Source organism: Protopterus annectens, chromosome 2.part0, assembly GCF_019279795.1.
Source record: "Protopterus annectens isolate FY-2018-M chromosome 2.part0, PAN1.0, whole genome shotgun sequence".
Taxonomy (NCBI): domain Eukaryota; kingdom Metazoa; phylum Chordata; order Ceratodontiformes; family Protopteridae; genus Protopterus; species Protopterus annectens.
Window position 1 is genome coordinate 183,234,322 of NC_056728.1, and position 15,721 is coordinate 183,250,042.

A 15,721-nucleotide genomic window follows, 5' to 3' on the forward strand; every position below is an offset into this window, starting at 1 on the left:
AGATATTTAAGTTTGGAGAGTACTTGCATATTTATTTAATGACACTGTGCTGGCTACTCCAAATAGCCTTGTTCTTGGCCAAACTACCATTTGTATTATTACTCATATTACAAAGTATATTAGGTACCCTTGGAAGACCCTTTAGGTAGCTGGCAGAATGGTTCTGATGGCAGTGAAAACTACCATCTGATGTTGTCAGTCTTCATTCATTCCTGACTGATGGGCTCGGTTCCAAATCCTCGGGACTGACTCAGCCATTATACTAGCCTGTGCCAGCCAAAAACTCTCAAGCTAAGGCTCTACCCATACTGCCTCTCTTCCCATTACCTCAGATCTCGTTTGCCACATAGAAAATTGTATGTCTCAGCCTATGCTCTCAGCTAACTGCTCAAATTTTTCACTATTTAGCTATCTTTTCATCTTTTGCTGTAGTATTTTCAGCTCTATAGTTCTCTTTTTTTGGGCTGAGTGACTATTTGAATCTTTTATTCCATTGTTTACCTCACGGTATCTCTATTTTACCATCATTGGTATTAGGCGTCTTCTCCCCTCTTATTGTTGGTAACTCTTTGATACCATCATTGGTATCCTTTCTCCCTACCCCTTCCTTCTTTTTCTCTTTACCCTTTTTTGGGTAGTCTTTATATACCATTGTTAGTATACTAAAAAAAAAACTTTATCTTTATCTTTCCCTTTATCTTTGCAAGAGTGTGTGTGTGTGTGTGTGTGTGTGTGTGTGTGTGTGTGTGTGTGTGTGTGTGTGTGTGTGGGCATGCCATTTACTTGTTCAGACAAAATGGCAGAAAAGCAAAAAGGAACCTTTGGGTTCAAGCAATGTAAAGACTGTGTCAGAAAGATGCCCAAGACGGATGTGCATCTTTCATGTGTCTATTGTTTGGGTGTCCCTCATCTGGAAATTCAACCTCCATGCAAACCCTGCAAGGGTTTTACTGCTTGAACTCTTGCAGAAAGATGTAATAAGTTGATTCTTAAAGGGTTATTGAAATGTCCTTTTGGTGAAGCTCTCTCTGAGGTGGAAACTTCAAAATCTTCGAAGACTGACTCTAAAAAATGGAACCATTCGGTACCATCTTCCCCTAAGGTACACAAATCCAAGATTCAAAAATCTCAGTTTCTGATTCCATCATCAGAACTGAAACCAAACATTCCAAAGATTCTGTTGACTTCTGCTCCTGCACCAAAAGCGATAAAATCTTCTGTGGTGCCATCTTCCATTGAAAGTATCCAGACATCTTCAGTACCAACCATATCTTTGACACAGATGACTTCACTAGCACCAATAGCTGCCACCTCTAATAGTTTGATTAGATCTTCACCTGCCAAACAACAGTCTATGGTGCTGAAGGTTGAGATCCTAAGTACCCCCAGAACTAGATATTCCCCTTCAATAGACCCCCTTCTTGGGTCAGCAACTGAGTCCCTTCATGGAAAAACCTGAGTCTCCTTCAGGAATATCCATCCATTCCTCCAGGAGTCTATCAGAATTGGATGTAGTGAGATTAGTGGATCAGATCCTGGCAGCCAGAGACCTTCCTGCTCCCTCTTGGACCTCCCTCCCTCCCAGAGGTGAGGCTTACTCTCCCAGGACTCTCACATATATTCCTCCTTCAACCTCTCCACAAGTCTTGGAGCCCACTGCTTCGATGATCCCAGTGTCAGCTACTTTGGTACCCATGGTGGATCTCACCTTGGTACCAGAGCCTTCTCTGTGGTCTTTGGTTCCATCAGAACCATTGCACCCATGGGACTGAGATTCAGTTGCCAGCTCTGAGATCCCTGGATCGGCTCAGATTTTTCCATGGCACTATCTATGGCTTTTAGTGCCTTGGTAGTTTCAAGTCCTCTCTTGGCTCCTACTCTGGGGAGGCAGTGTGTCAGAGTGGGGTGTGACCCTGGTTCTGAGGTTGTCTTTCTCAGGTCTGGGCTCCCATCCCTCCTCAGGTGGGCCTGCCTTCCAAATTATGGAGAGAGCTCTAGCCTCAGCAGGCTCCCAGTTGGTACCATCCCTGTTGGAGTGCCATATTTTTGTTCCCCCTGGTTCACAGCTGCCACAATCTGCTACTTCAGGACAGTGGGCACAAGAGCAGCAAGATACCCTAGTGCAGGGTCCCCTGTCTTCAGAGTCCTCCTCAGATTTTCACCCTGAGGAGCCACCCCGTAAGAGATCATGCAAGAAGAAGCACTTGGATTCTCCAGAAGAATCAGTCACTGAGGATGCAGATTATGATGAAGGGAAAGGGTCCACACAGTCACCCCCTGAAAATGTCTCCTTTGGAGACATCATGGAGATTTTAAAACAGAGGGGGTGATTTGAAGCCCTCAAACCCATCCTCTGAGGAATCTGTTTTCTTGCAAGAATTTTCATGCCTGACCATCTACTTCAGGGTGACCCAACCTGCTGATGAACTAATTAAATTAATTGTACAGCATGCTTGGAAGGCTCCTGATGCCATAGAGCCTATTCCTTGGAGACCGGACAAACTTCTTTCAGTCCCGGAGGAGAAGCCCCATTGGTCTAAGTGTTTAGCAGTGGATGCCATGGTGGTGGGAGCATCCATAAAGAAGGAACTCACTGAAGAGAGTTCAACTGTCCATCCTCCCAACCAAGAGTCCCAGACGATGGACAGATTTGGGAAGTGGGTCTTTGCTTCATCAACCTTCACTATTTGGTCCTTCCTTAAATATTTTGGTGCACTTCACTAGACTCCAAAGGGATCTGATAACTGAGCTGTTGGATACCCTGGCAGGACCAGTGTGTGACAAGGTTCGAGATAAGGTTGCCTCTCAGCTTGCCACCCTGGAGTCTATCTCTAATTTGTCTATGCACCTTATTTCACATATAGCTGAAGGGATGTCTAGAGCAGCGAGTTCAGGCGTTGCCATTTGGCGTCATGCCAGGATTCACTTATGTGATTTTTTGGACCCCTTTATGTCTTCCTTTGTCAATGCTCCAGTTGACGCTACTTCATTGTTTGGCCCAAAGTTTAGAGACATGTTAGCCAGGTGTGAGAAGGACAGAAAGACTCTTTCTGCTGTGGGTGTGTGTTTTTCCACTCGTCAGTGACTTTACTCTAGGACTCAGAGGAGTGGAAAGATGTGGTTCAAGAAGACCCAAGGGCCTTTTTGTGACACGTGTGGCGAGTATTCCCCCGGGACAGAGGGGGGAACTCATCTGGAAGATGCCCCTCATGTGGCAGAGAGGGCCCATGCAACCAGGGCTCCAGAGATTCCTTTTTTGGACAGCCCTACCAGTGCTCCTGAGCATCGGCCTGATTGCTTACCTCTGGAAGCAGTTAGGGGCAGATTTCTTTTTAGTGCCAAAAAAGACATGGGACTGGAGACCAATCTTGGATCTCAGTGTTTTAAACAAATTTGTATGACAAACAAAATTCCTGATGGTCACGGTTCAGTCTATCCTTCCTTTTCTACAGAAGGATGATTGGATGTGCTCTGTAGATCTTCAGGATGAGTATTACCACATAGAGTTGGACAAACACTCCCGAAGATATCTCTGCTTCTGGCTAGGAGCCAGTCATTACTAATTTCAAGTACAGCCCTCAGTAGTCTGGTACATCAACAAACAGGGGGGAACCAGATCCTACCCACTGTTTGTCTCTCCCATAAACCACAAATGCAGAAGCTACTTTGCCCTAGTCCCCCCCCCTTGCCGGGAGTCCCCGAGAGATGCACTTCTACATGATTGGCCCCCAGGACTTCTGTATGCCTTCCCACCAATCCCTCTAGTTCCCCAATTTCTGAGGAAAGCCCAATGGTTGAGATGAAAAGTAATTCTCATTGTACCTAATTGGCCCTGCCAAGTCTGGTTTCCTTTTCTCTGGCCTCACCTGGTTCACCCCTCATGGATTCTGGATCCAACTCTGGACTTGTTATTTCACTCTCAGGGCTTGATCCATCCCAACCTTCAACATCTCAAGCTGACAGCTTGGTTTCTCCACTTCCAATAATTGCCAGATGAAACAATTTATCCTCCACAGTAAAAAAGATACTTCTGCTTCTCATAAACCATCCACCAGAAAAAATTAGCTTAGCAAATGGAAAAGATTTTATATTTGGTCCGATACAAAGGGCTTTGATCATTTCTCAACTCCAGTCAATAAGGTGCTAGAATATTTAGCCACCTTATTTCATTTAGGAGCCTCAACTTCTACCATAAGAGCTCATTTAGCTGCCATTTCAAATTTCCATAATGGATTTGATGATCATTCTTTTATGTCTCACCTTCTTTGCAAAATCATTCTTAAGGGCACTCAACATTTGAAGCCACCTTTCAAAGATCCTATAGCCCCTTGGGATTTATCCTTAGTCTTGCAATGCTTAGTTTGTCAACCCATTGAGCCAGCAGCCACATGTGACCTGAAGTGTTTATCTTGGAAGACCCTCTTCCTAGTAGCTATCATGTCTGCTAGGAGAATTTCAGTGTTACAGGCTCTGTGTGTGAAGCATTCATATATAATCTTCAACAAAGAAAGAGCATCGCTCAGAACTAATCCCTCCTTCCTTCCTTCCTAAAGCGGTGTCAGACTTCAATATCAATCAGACCATAGACTTACCAGTCCTCTTTCCAATTTTTTTAAATAAAGGAGAGTGCTACTTGCATATGATGGATGTCCACAGACAATTGCATTTTTATTTAGACAGAACAGAATCCTCTAGAAAATCAGACCAACTATTTCTATCCTTTTCAGGTACCAGACTGGACAAACTGGTTTCAAAGGTCACCTTGTTAAAATGGTTAGGAGACTGCATTACATTTATTTACAATCAGAATAAACTCAAACTACCAACAAAAGTTAGAGCTCATTCAACAAGATCTGTTTCCACTTCAGTGGTCTTCCATTCCAGAGCTTCTGTGGAAGACATATGTGCAGCCGCAACTTGGGTTACCCCACATACCTTTATCATTCATTACAAATTAGATATGGTCTCCAGAGGAAGAGCATCTTTTGGCTCTATGGTACTCATGAATATCCTTCCTTAGGGCCACTCAAGATCTAAAGTAGCTGGGGACTCTGTCTCATCAGTCAAGAATGAATGAAGGTTGACAACATCAGATAAAGAAGTTATGTTGTTACCATAACATTGCATCTGTGTTGGTGATCTTTATTCATTCTTGATATCCCACCCTCCTGCCCCCTTCTAGAGACTCCTGAAGGTTCAGAACTAGTCCTGGGATTGTTATAGGATTGTTGCTCAAACAGAGCTTCCTTTTTTCTTTATGATAGGGAAACTCAATCTGAGGTAATGGGAAGAGAGGCAGTATGGATAGATCCTTAGCTTGAGAGTTTTTGGCTGAAGAGGACTAGTATAATGGCTGAGTCAGTTCTGAGGATTCAGAACTGAACCTATCAGTCAAGAATGAATGAAAATCGACAACTCAGATGGAACATTATGGTAAGAACATAACCTCTTTTTATAGTCTGGGCAAGAGGGGGAATAGCTAGTATACCTGTGCCATCCTTTCCCAGGTGTGTGTGTGTGTGTGTGTGTGTGTGTGTGTGTGTGTGTGTGTGTGTGTGTGTGTGTGTGTGTGTGCGCAAATCAAATCTCAAAGAGTGTGTGTGTGTGTGTGTGTGTGTGTGTGTGTGTGTGTGTGTGTGTGTGTGTGTGTGTGTGTGTGTGTGTGTGTCAGCTACTTGGACAGGAACATGAAGCACTGGTTGGATAGAGAAACTGTTGGAGGACTTGGCATGTAACCCTGGCTAAGGACTCAACTCTATAGCTCTGGCAATGGGGAGTCTTACTGGGGTTCTGGAGAAAGAGGAACTGGCCCTGAACTGACTGTGGTCTCTGTGTGCTCTTAAGGGAAATTGCAGTTGATGCAGAGAGCTGCATATGGAAATACTGTGTGTGTGTGTACCTGTTATCCTCCCAGTGAATGTCCCCCACAGTTACCAGTGGTGAGGATTGAGGCTCCTTGATTACTGGCCCAAAGGTGGTATATCCACACCACATATTGGTTTGCAGTGGTGGATCATCATAACATGCATTCACAAAAGATGAAAATTAAGACTTTTGAAGTGTTTCTCCTAGTTGCAATGTTCAACTATATATTTGAACATTATCACCTGCCTTGAAATTACAAGTTCATTTAGTTCTGTGGCATATTGTTTAAATAGTATCCATTATATAGTAAAACTAGCATTAAACCAGTATTAAAAGAGATATAAGTAGAATATTTGGGGGTGCGTGCCCATGTATATAGAAGGCACTGGACAAGGAAAAACCTCTGAGACACCTTAGTGAACTGGAAATACACACACATACATTAATATGAAAAGTGCTTTGTATATTAGGCTAAGTTGAATTGAAATGTGTAGACCATGAACTGCCAGTTCTGGCACTCTTTGCTTAGTATAGTGTTATTTATTATCAGAGAACTCTTGGAATGGTGTCCAGTTTTTTTTTTTTTTTTTGTAATATGATTTTTATTGCAATTTCCAATATACAATACAGATACAGATAAAAGAAGAACAAAAAAGAAGAGAAAAACTTTGCATTCACTTACAATATTTGCATGTTGTCAAATACAGTCAATAATAAACTTCAAGAAATATGTCTTACATTTACTAAACAAATATTTACAATTGAACATAAGATCATAAAGGGAAGTATTTGAAATTGCACATACTCAATTATCTCATAAGAGAATATATACTCATATATCTAAACCTATTATAATTAACTATGTACATTATATTCACTCGGTTGGCACTAATGAAAGATTGTCAATATAGAGAAATTAGGTATTACTACTACCAGTAGGGGTAGAGGGTGTGTTGATACATGTTTATTATGTCTCTTAGTGGATTGGTTGGAGATTAACATCCTCGTCTGGTAAAGTTAAAACAGAAGGTATAGCATATTTAGAAGAAGACTACTTAAGTGAGGAGGAGAGAGAGGAGAAAAGCAAAGGAAAAGAAAGGAGAAAAAGTTGTAGATAAGTGAGGGTCTAGTTAAGAGCTTCTATAAGATTACTCCAGTATTTCTGGAAGTACTTTATTTTCTTTTTGCTTATTGTACTTAGTTTGCTCACCAGAACATATTTGGTAGCCATAGTTTTAAACTCTTTCCAAGATGTTTTAGATCTGTCTAGCCAAATTGTAATATAGGTTTTGAGTAACGCACATAATGTTACAATAATATGTTTAGACTCAGAGTTGTAGGAACTAGGAAAGATGTTCAAAATTGCCATTTCCCATGAAAGGGTGGACTTCATGTATCCCATTTTCTCAAGTTGTGCTCTCAAAGAGCACCACAGTTTGTAGATGTTTTTGCAGAACCAAAATATATGTAAAGTATTGGCTATTGAATTAGGACAAGTAGGGCAAAGAGGTGAGATGTTCGGATTAATTTTACTCAGAAATAAAGGCATATGATAAGCATTATTGTTTATCATAAACTGAGTATAGATTAATTTTTTGAAGGGAGTTAGTTTTAGTGTTATGTCAATCGCCTCAAACTTTTGGTCAAGAGTTATTTCCTTGTTTTGGCTCTCCCAATACTTGGAATATAGAATTTTGTCATGGTGTTTTATTTTTGTTATTAAACTGTAAGCGTTTGAAAGCATTTTAGTCCTTAACGAAAGCTGAGTTATTAATTGTTGATAAAGTGGAAAATCTAATGGTGTCACTTTGATCTTATCTGTAAACAGAGTTCCTAGGTATATTATTTGTTTGACAATTATGTAATATTTTTGTTGACTGCCAAAGATGTTATAATAGATTCAAATGGGAGATCTTTGATTTTAAAAATGTCCCAAACTATACAGTTTTTGATGAGAGGAAATGTATCTAGATTTAACATGTTGTTTAATTTGAAGTTAGGATTTAAGTGAATTGGTTGAGCCATCATTAAGGAAATTTTTAAGTCTAGAGATGTTATAAGCTTTTGAAACCCTACAATATTTTTATTAATGTAGGGTGAATCTTAAAGTCTTTGAGAGTTTTGGTATTAAGGAAAATGGTTGTTTTAGGGTGGGGCTTGGATTCTGTTAGGTATGAATGGTAGATTGTTATCCATAGGGAATTCCAAACTTTATTTAAAGGATCATAGTTAGTTATGTGTATAATATACATAAATGACTTTTATTATATAATGGTATGTTAGGAAGTCAGGGAGGCTCATGCCTCCTTTTTCTTTGGGAAGGGTTAGTCTATAATAGCTGATCCTAGTGTTCTTGGGGTACCATATAAATGTCCCTAGTGTAGTTTCCATTTTCGAGAAAAAGCTGTTTGGAATGTTCTGGTTGAGGGCATAGAAATGGAAAAGAATTTTAGGGAGGATATTAATTTTTATAATAGCTATCTTAGAAAGGAGGGGGAAATTCAAGTTTTTCCATCTTGAGAGATATTCCATGACTTTAGACCACGTTTTATAAAGATTATTTTTAATTAGTTCCTTTTGGGGATGGGTGAAAGTTATACCCAAATATTTGAGTGAATAATTAACTTTGATCTTTGTTTCTGGTATGAAGAATTCTTTGTGCCCAAGGGAATTTAGTGGATAAATTATTGATTTATTTATGTTGATGGCATAATTTGAGATTAGTGAAATATTGTTGATGGTGCTTAAGATCTTTTCTAGGTCAGTTGAGGGAAATTCAAAGTAAATAATTAAGTCCTCTACAAAGGCAGTATATTTCACTGGAACTTTGGAGATGTAAACAGAGTTTTGAAATGTTTTTTGACTTAGTTTCAATAGAAGAACTTCAAGATAGATGTTAAATAAGTAAGGTGAGAGTGGGCACCCCTGCCTTGTACCATTTATTATTTGAATTGGGTTTGAATTCATTTTATTTATATTTAGTGTGGTAGATGCCTTGTTATAAAGGGTTGTGACCATGTTGATATATTCGTCAGGGAAGGCAAAACGCTTCATAATCTTGAAAAGAAAGTGTAAGTTTACTCTATCGAAGACTTTTTGAGCATCTGCTGAGAGTGCATATTTGGGGGATTTGTCATTCGTTGTCATGTTGGTTATGACTTCTATGTTCAGAGAGTTGTCCCACACATCTGTTGTTCATGAATCTTAATTGGTCATGATATATGATGTGTGGTAGTATATTTTTTAATCTATATGCAAGAATTGATGATAGAATTTTTATGTCTAGATTGATTAAGGCAATTGGATGGTAGTCGTTTGGGTTGAAATTAATGGCATTAGATTTTTGTATAAAAATAGTCTTGGAATTATTTATGTATAAATCGGAGATGCCAAATTGGATTATATAATTGCAGACTTTGAGTAAGAGGGGAGCTAAGAGTTGCTTGAAGGATTTATAAAATTCCGCAACATATCCGTCTGGACCTGGGGCTTTTCCTGGTTTCAGTTTGTTTATGACTAGGAGGATTTTGTCAATGGATATAGGTCCCTTGAGAGATTGCCTATGGGTGTCATTTAATGTTGGGAATTGTAAGTCATCCAAGAAAAGATCAGTGAAGACATCCCCATCAAGTTCTTGAGGTCCATAAACTTCTTTATCCACCCCTTCAAAGACATGAATGATTTCCTTGTCCGTGAAAAAGGACTTGCCATTATGGTTAATTTGTTTTATTCTAGTAGGTGGGGGGGTTGATATTTATTATCCTGGCCAGAAGTCTAGAAGGGGTTTGAGCCCATTTAGCATATCTGTGAAGGAGTCTGAGTTCCGTGAGGGAGTATTGTTTTAGATGGACTTCATGTAATTGTTTGTGCAGGGAGATCATCTGTTTTTCAACATCTAAAGATAACTTAGGTTGCAGTTATGACTCTAATCTTTTTAGTTCGGCTTCTAATGTCAATACATGTGATTTAACTTGTTTTTTGATTAGGGATGCTTTTTGAATAATAATACCTCTGAGTGTAGCCTTAGCTGCAACCCAATGGATGTCATGGGGAATGTCTGAATTATCAAAGGAATTTGTTGTGTGGGATAAGAATTCCTGAACTTCTTGACAGAGATTCTTATTATTTAGGAGATTTGAGTTAAAGGACCAGATTGATAGGATTTGGTCATCGGGGTTTGGTCTAGCAGTATTCATTTTAAGATTGATTTTGGCATGATCAGAAAGAGTTCTAGGGTCGCTACAGTAAATTATTTCATAAGTTGAGAAAAATATTGAGATTAGAAAAAAGTCTATCCTAGACCAACATTTATGATATGCTGAAAAAAATGTATATTTACTAATTGAAGAGTCCTCTCTGAAATATTCAAATGGACCATACAGATTAAAGTAATCTATTAAATCGCCTAAGAGGTTGGTAAGACCTACAGGTTGTTTGTTAGTTTTGCATGTCCTGTCAAGTTCAGGTTTGTTAGTCGTGTTTCAGTGCCCACCTAGGATCAGTAAATGACTATAAAATTTTTCAAGGCGTGAATAAATTTCATATAAGAAAGAGGATTGGTACATACAAGGCCCATAAACATTTAAAGGGGCACTGGCTCAGATTTTTTGCTAGAGGAGTTTGTTTACATTTTAGTACTCTGTAAGTCACAAGTTCAGCTAGAGGCAAGGTTTTCAAGTAGCCTTTTTAGCATACTGCAGGTCAGATAACACAAACTCTCAGGGGGGGGTGGTTTAGAGGAAATGCTTAGAACTTGCAGCTGCAGTTTGTCCTTTTGTATTTTCCTTCCCCCACTCATGAGCAATTAGATTAGCTGAATGACTGGATTTTACTCAGCTAGAGATGCTATCTTCTTGTCACACACAGACCTGGAGCCTCTTTAGCAATGAAGTGAGAGCTACTTTACTATGTACTTGCTTTTGCAAATAAGTATTCAAGCCGAGGCAATAGGATTTTTTATGCTTGTTGCTACAATTGTTTTTCCCTCCACTATCAATTATTTTTCATACAGTGTATTATTAGTGTTGCGTGTGTGTGTGTGTGTGTGTGTGTGTGTGTGTGTGTGTGTGTGTGTGTGTGTGTGATGATATAGGTGCACTTTTATAGTCATACATATTTCCCTCATTTTACAGCACAGCATTGCTTTGGACAGTTGTGCCTTGCAAAGAAACATGTTGACCAACAAATGTCCAAATATTCTAAAATAAAATATTTAGCATCTTTTCACTAAAAATGTCATGCATCTTTCAAACTGAATCTAATCAGTGCTCAAACAGTATTTTCTCATTAGCTGATGCTGTATGCTGTCCTTCAGAAATGACACCATAACTATTTGTCTAATAGTGATTCCATCATACTGGTTTTCTTTTCTCACTTTTTTTCTATCATTCATTGTGGTAAAATGTTTTCATCTTTCCTGCCTGTTTGAGTACAGTACAGTTAATTTACACTGATTAGCATTTGAAAGCTGAAGCAAATGCAGTCTATACATTTCCCATATACTTTTTAGTACCATTCCTAGTATATTATAGTAGGTAATTACAGGGGTACTTTTACTAAGGCAGTAAAGAGTAAGTGCTGCAACCAAAAATCTCATGCCATCTATAACCCTATATTTTGACAAATAGCTACTTTTATATGTATGTATGCATCCATGTATGTAACACAATATACATTTATATTCATCCGGTTTGAAAATAACATCCTCTTAGTGTGTTACTGACAGACTTGAAATTCTAGGCATTTTTGACTGTCTATAAATTTCAGATACGATACATATCTGATAATGCAGATCACAGTTCACAGACCTATTAATCACGTCTGTACTTCGGCTACATGACAGCATCACATAACACAGTGTTTAGTACAGAGAAGCAACAAAACCTAAAAACTTATACAGATGCAGTACTGTAGCAGGACATGAGTGAACAACAACATTTACATAAGGCCTGCTAGTACACTTCTGGATGACCCAAACCATACAAACACACCCCAGGCCTGAATGAAAAATATTCTACTCAAACAAAATGTATTGTCTAGATAGCTAGACTGCAGATATCATGCCAGTGACAGAACAGTCTTCCCACTCAATATGTCACCTCTGGTGATTGCTCTCATTGCTGTGACTGCATATCTCATGTCAGTGACAGAACAGTGTTCCCACTCAGTATGTTACCTCTGGTGATGCACTCATTGCTATGCACTGATAAGCCCTACAGTGCTATTCTCCAAACCTGAATGCATCAAATGAAAACAAGATGTGTTGTCTCAGTCCAAGGATAGGACTGCCATCACCTTGTCAAATGTCCACAAAAGTACACACAAGGAATGGACAGTATGTTGATGTCACATTTTAGGTCTATGCAAATGTCTGACATAATGCTGTGGGTCAGTTAAACATTAAAGGGTAATGTAGCCATAATTACTTATTATGGAGTACAATAATATTATGCCAGGTAGTACAAGATTTATACACTGTATACATAGTTTTCTGTCAATTCACTTTCCCAACAATACAAACAGTTCTGCTGTTATCCTACAATGTGGAATTATATTTTTAGTACATCTGGATGCTGACTAGCCTGCATCACATTACTGTACTGTCCTTGTCTTCCACTCTGTTATCCACACCCTCATTTGTGTAACTACCTCTAAATGTAATCAAAACAATGAACAAACTCATTGGTGATTATCATTATCACCACATAAATCATCTGAAATAGTAATGGCAAATGTAAAACATGATTAGTGACTCTGTTTGTACCTGCATATTTACATAGGTATCTCAATATTTAATTCAACACACATACATACATATGTGTATGTATATATGCATGCATACATTGCAATCTTTGTGCTTTTTTGCCTGAGTAATGTGCATGCATATCCCTATGTATATGCATGCACATAGGCAATTTATTCACATAGGTATTTTTTTTATGTCTTTCAGCTTTTCCCGGTTAGGGGTTGCCACAGCGGAATTCCGGTCCGCTAATGATTGGCAATAGAATTTTACGTGCTGGCTTTCCGGGCCTAACACACAACCTTTAACGAAGGAATGCCCATTCACGCATTTCACCACACAGAAGACGTTCTGAGAATCGAACGGGCAATATCAAACTGTGAGGCGACAACGCCACCACAGCACCACCACTGCAGTACATCTTATAATTAAGAGACATGGCTGATACTAGCATCCATAGTCACACATACCAAAATAAAATATTTTCATTTTCACCCAAAAATAATGCACTTACGAAAGTATATATTAATGACCTCACAAATAAACACTCGTGATTATACTACAGATATCTCCGTACTGGATATGCGCTGCATGCATTCCTCTCAACTATACAGATTTTTGCCTCTTATTTTTGGTCTGATTCACAAAATTGTGCTTTTCTGGCAAATCATTAAGGACTGTAGTCAGAAAATAATCACAGACACCGGTTTCAGACTTTATATCCTGCAGGAGAACCATGCTAATGCAAAACCTTTATTCTATCAATTTAAGTTTGTAAAAGCAATATTTAAAAAATGTCCCTATTTCAGGGCCTTTGGCCCTCCATTATTTATGGCTTTGTCCAGATTTTTGCTCTAACAGGTTGAAAGGTATGCCTGCATGATAGCACTTACTGCAAAGTTTAGCATTACACAGTGTGCTATTTTTAATTTCCGAATACCCGCCTACTGTGTTTTATGTAATGTAAGAGTAGCAACAATGTACACAGATTACATGGCACCTGTAAGCAAACATTTAATTGTGTATTTTAATAAAACAGTAAAACAAATAGATTTGTACTGTACTCTCTAAGGTACCATAACAAACTTATCTCTGCATGAAATCATTTAATTTATACCCATTATTCAGCTTTGTGCTTGCTTGTTTACCTATTAATTTCAGTTTGGTAACCAAGAAAGTGGATTGGCTGACAGACTCTTTACAGTCACAAACTGACCTCCATGGTACAAGACACAAACAGAAAATGGAAAATAGAATAAAGTATTATACCACTTTTTGAAGGAATGTCAAACAGTTTGGCAAAATGCAGAAGTGGAATTCAAGAACGATGATAGATAAAGATAAAAAGAAATAAAATGAGAGCAAACTATAGCTATAACTTTGAAGACCAAAGTAATAAAACTGGACAGACAAACAATGTGAGACAAGATCCAGAACATTTTGGAAAAAAAACATATATAACGACATTGCACATAGTACACAAATGCCACAGATATAGCTAACCTGCTGGCAGACAGGTTCAGTGAAAACTTCACCCCCCTGTCCCTTCATCAGTAAACCAGGACATCCCCAGCACCTGCCCTCTCAAAGGCAAAAAATACAGTCTCCATAGGACCCAATAACATCCCTGGCTGCATCTTGCATGAGTTCAGGCATGCGCACTTAGCTCCATTAGACACCGTATTCAACCAAAGCCAGAGCACCAGCTTCATCCCAGCTGAATGGAGGACAGCCACTGTCATCCCTCTACACAAAGGTGGGGCTTCCACTGACCCAGGCAATTAAAAGCCCATCAGCCTAACTAGCCTGATCTGCAAGGCCATGGAACGCATCATCATGGACCTTATAAACAAGGACACTGGCAACTTCCAAAAGCTTCACCCCATACAGTTTGTTTTTGTCAAAGGGAGATCATGCCTGTTAAACTTGGTCAACTTCTTTGAAACAGTCAACAAAGACATAGACGAGGGGAGGACGGTGCACAGCATCTACCTTGACCTCAACAAAGCCTTTGACACTATTCCTCAGGCATAATAGATAAACTCTCCCAGCTAGGCATCAACCTGTATGTTACCAGATGGGTAGCTAACTGCCTCACTGATAGAACCCAGTCAAAGTAGGGGGAGCCACCTCTAGTAGTAGACCAGTAACTAGCAATGTACCCAGAGGATCGGTCTTGGAGCCTATACTGATTGGGATGTACTTTTTCTGAGGCGCAAGCCAAAATCAGCAGTTTGTGGCTGACCAAGTTTGCAGATGACTACAAGCTGGGTGCTGTCTTAATTTCCCTTAGTGATGTGAACATCCTCCAAGAGGGCCTTACCCAAACTAATGACTGGTGCCAGAAGCATAGGCTCAAACTGAATGCCAAGAAATGCATCATTATCCTCTTTGCAGAAAATGTCATCCCCACTAATTATCACATTGATAACAATGTATTAAGCATGCAATCAGTTGTGAAGGACTTGGGCACACAGGTTGATAGCAACCTGACTTTTGACCATGACGTTGCCTCTGTTGTACGGAAGGCTTTCTACATGGCCCACCTCATAAATAAGGGTATTTCATCCAGGAACAAGGAGGTCAAAACATCCCTGTACTCCTCCCTTATCAGACCCATTATTGAGTACAATGCCCCCTTCGGCATATACCTTGCCAAGCACATGCAGCAGTTGGACAGACAACAGAGGTTCCTGACCAGGAAAATCCGGGGTCTCAAACACCTGTCCTATACAGATAGGCTAAAATCCATATCCCTCTACTCAGTCTTATACAGACTGCTCAGAGGTGACCTGTGTCTGGCATACAAGGCCATTTCAGACCCAGCCTTGATGGAGTTCCTGCATACCCATAGCAAACAGAGCACATGCATACATGGAACCATAGAAGCCCATACAATGGCATCCAGGTGACATTGTCCGTAACAGGCCAGCAATGATAGTGTCCCCACAGGGAGCCTGGCTACAAACACATAGCACAAAGCGTAGTACAATACGATAAATGTCCTAATGGTAGTTAGGCTGTAGTCATACCTACTGAGTTGTGTGAACATTTTGTTGCCTCAGATATAGTGGGGGGGGGCGACAGAGATATGTATTAAGAACTATGGTAACC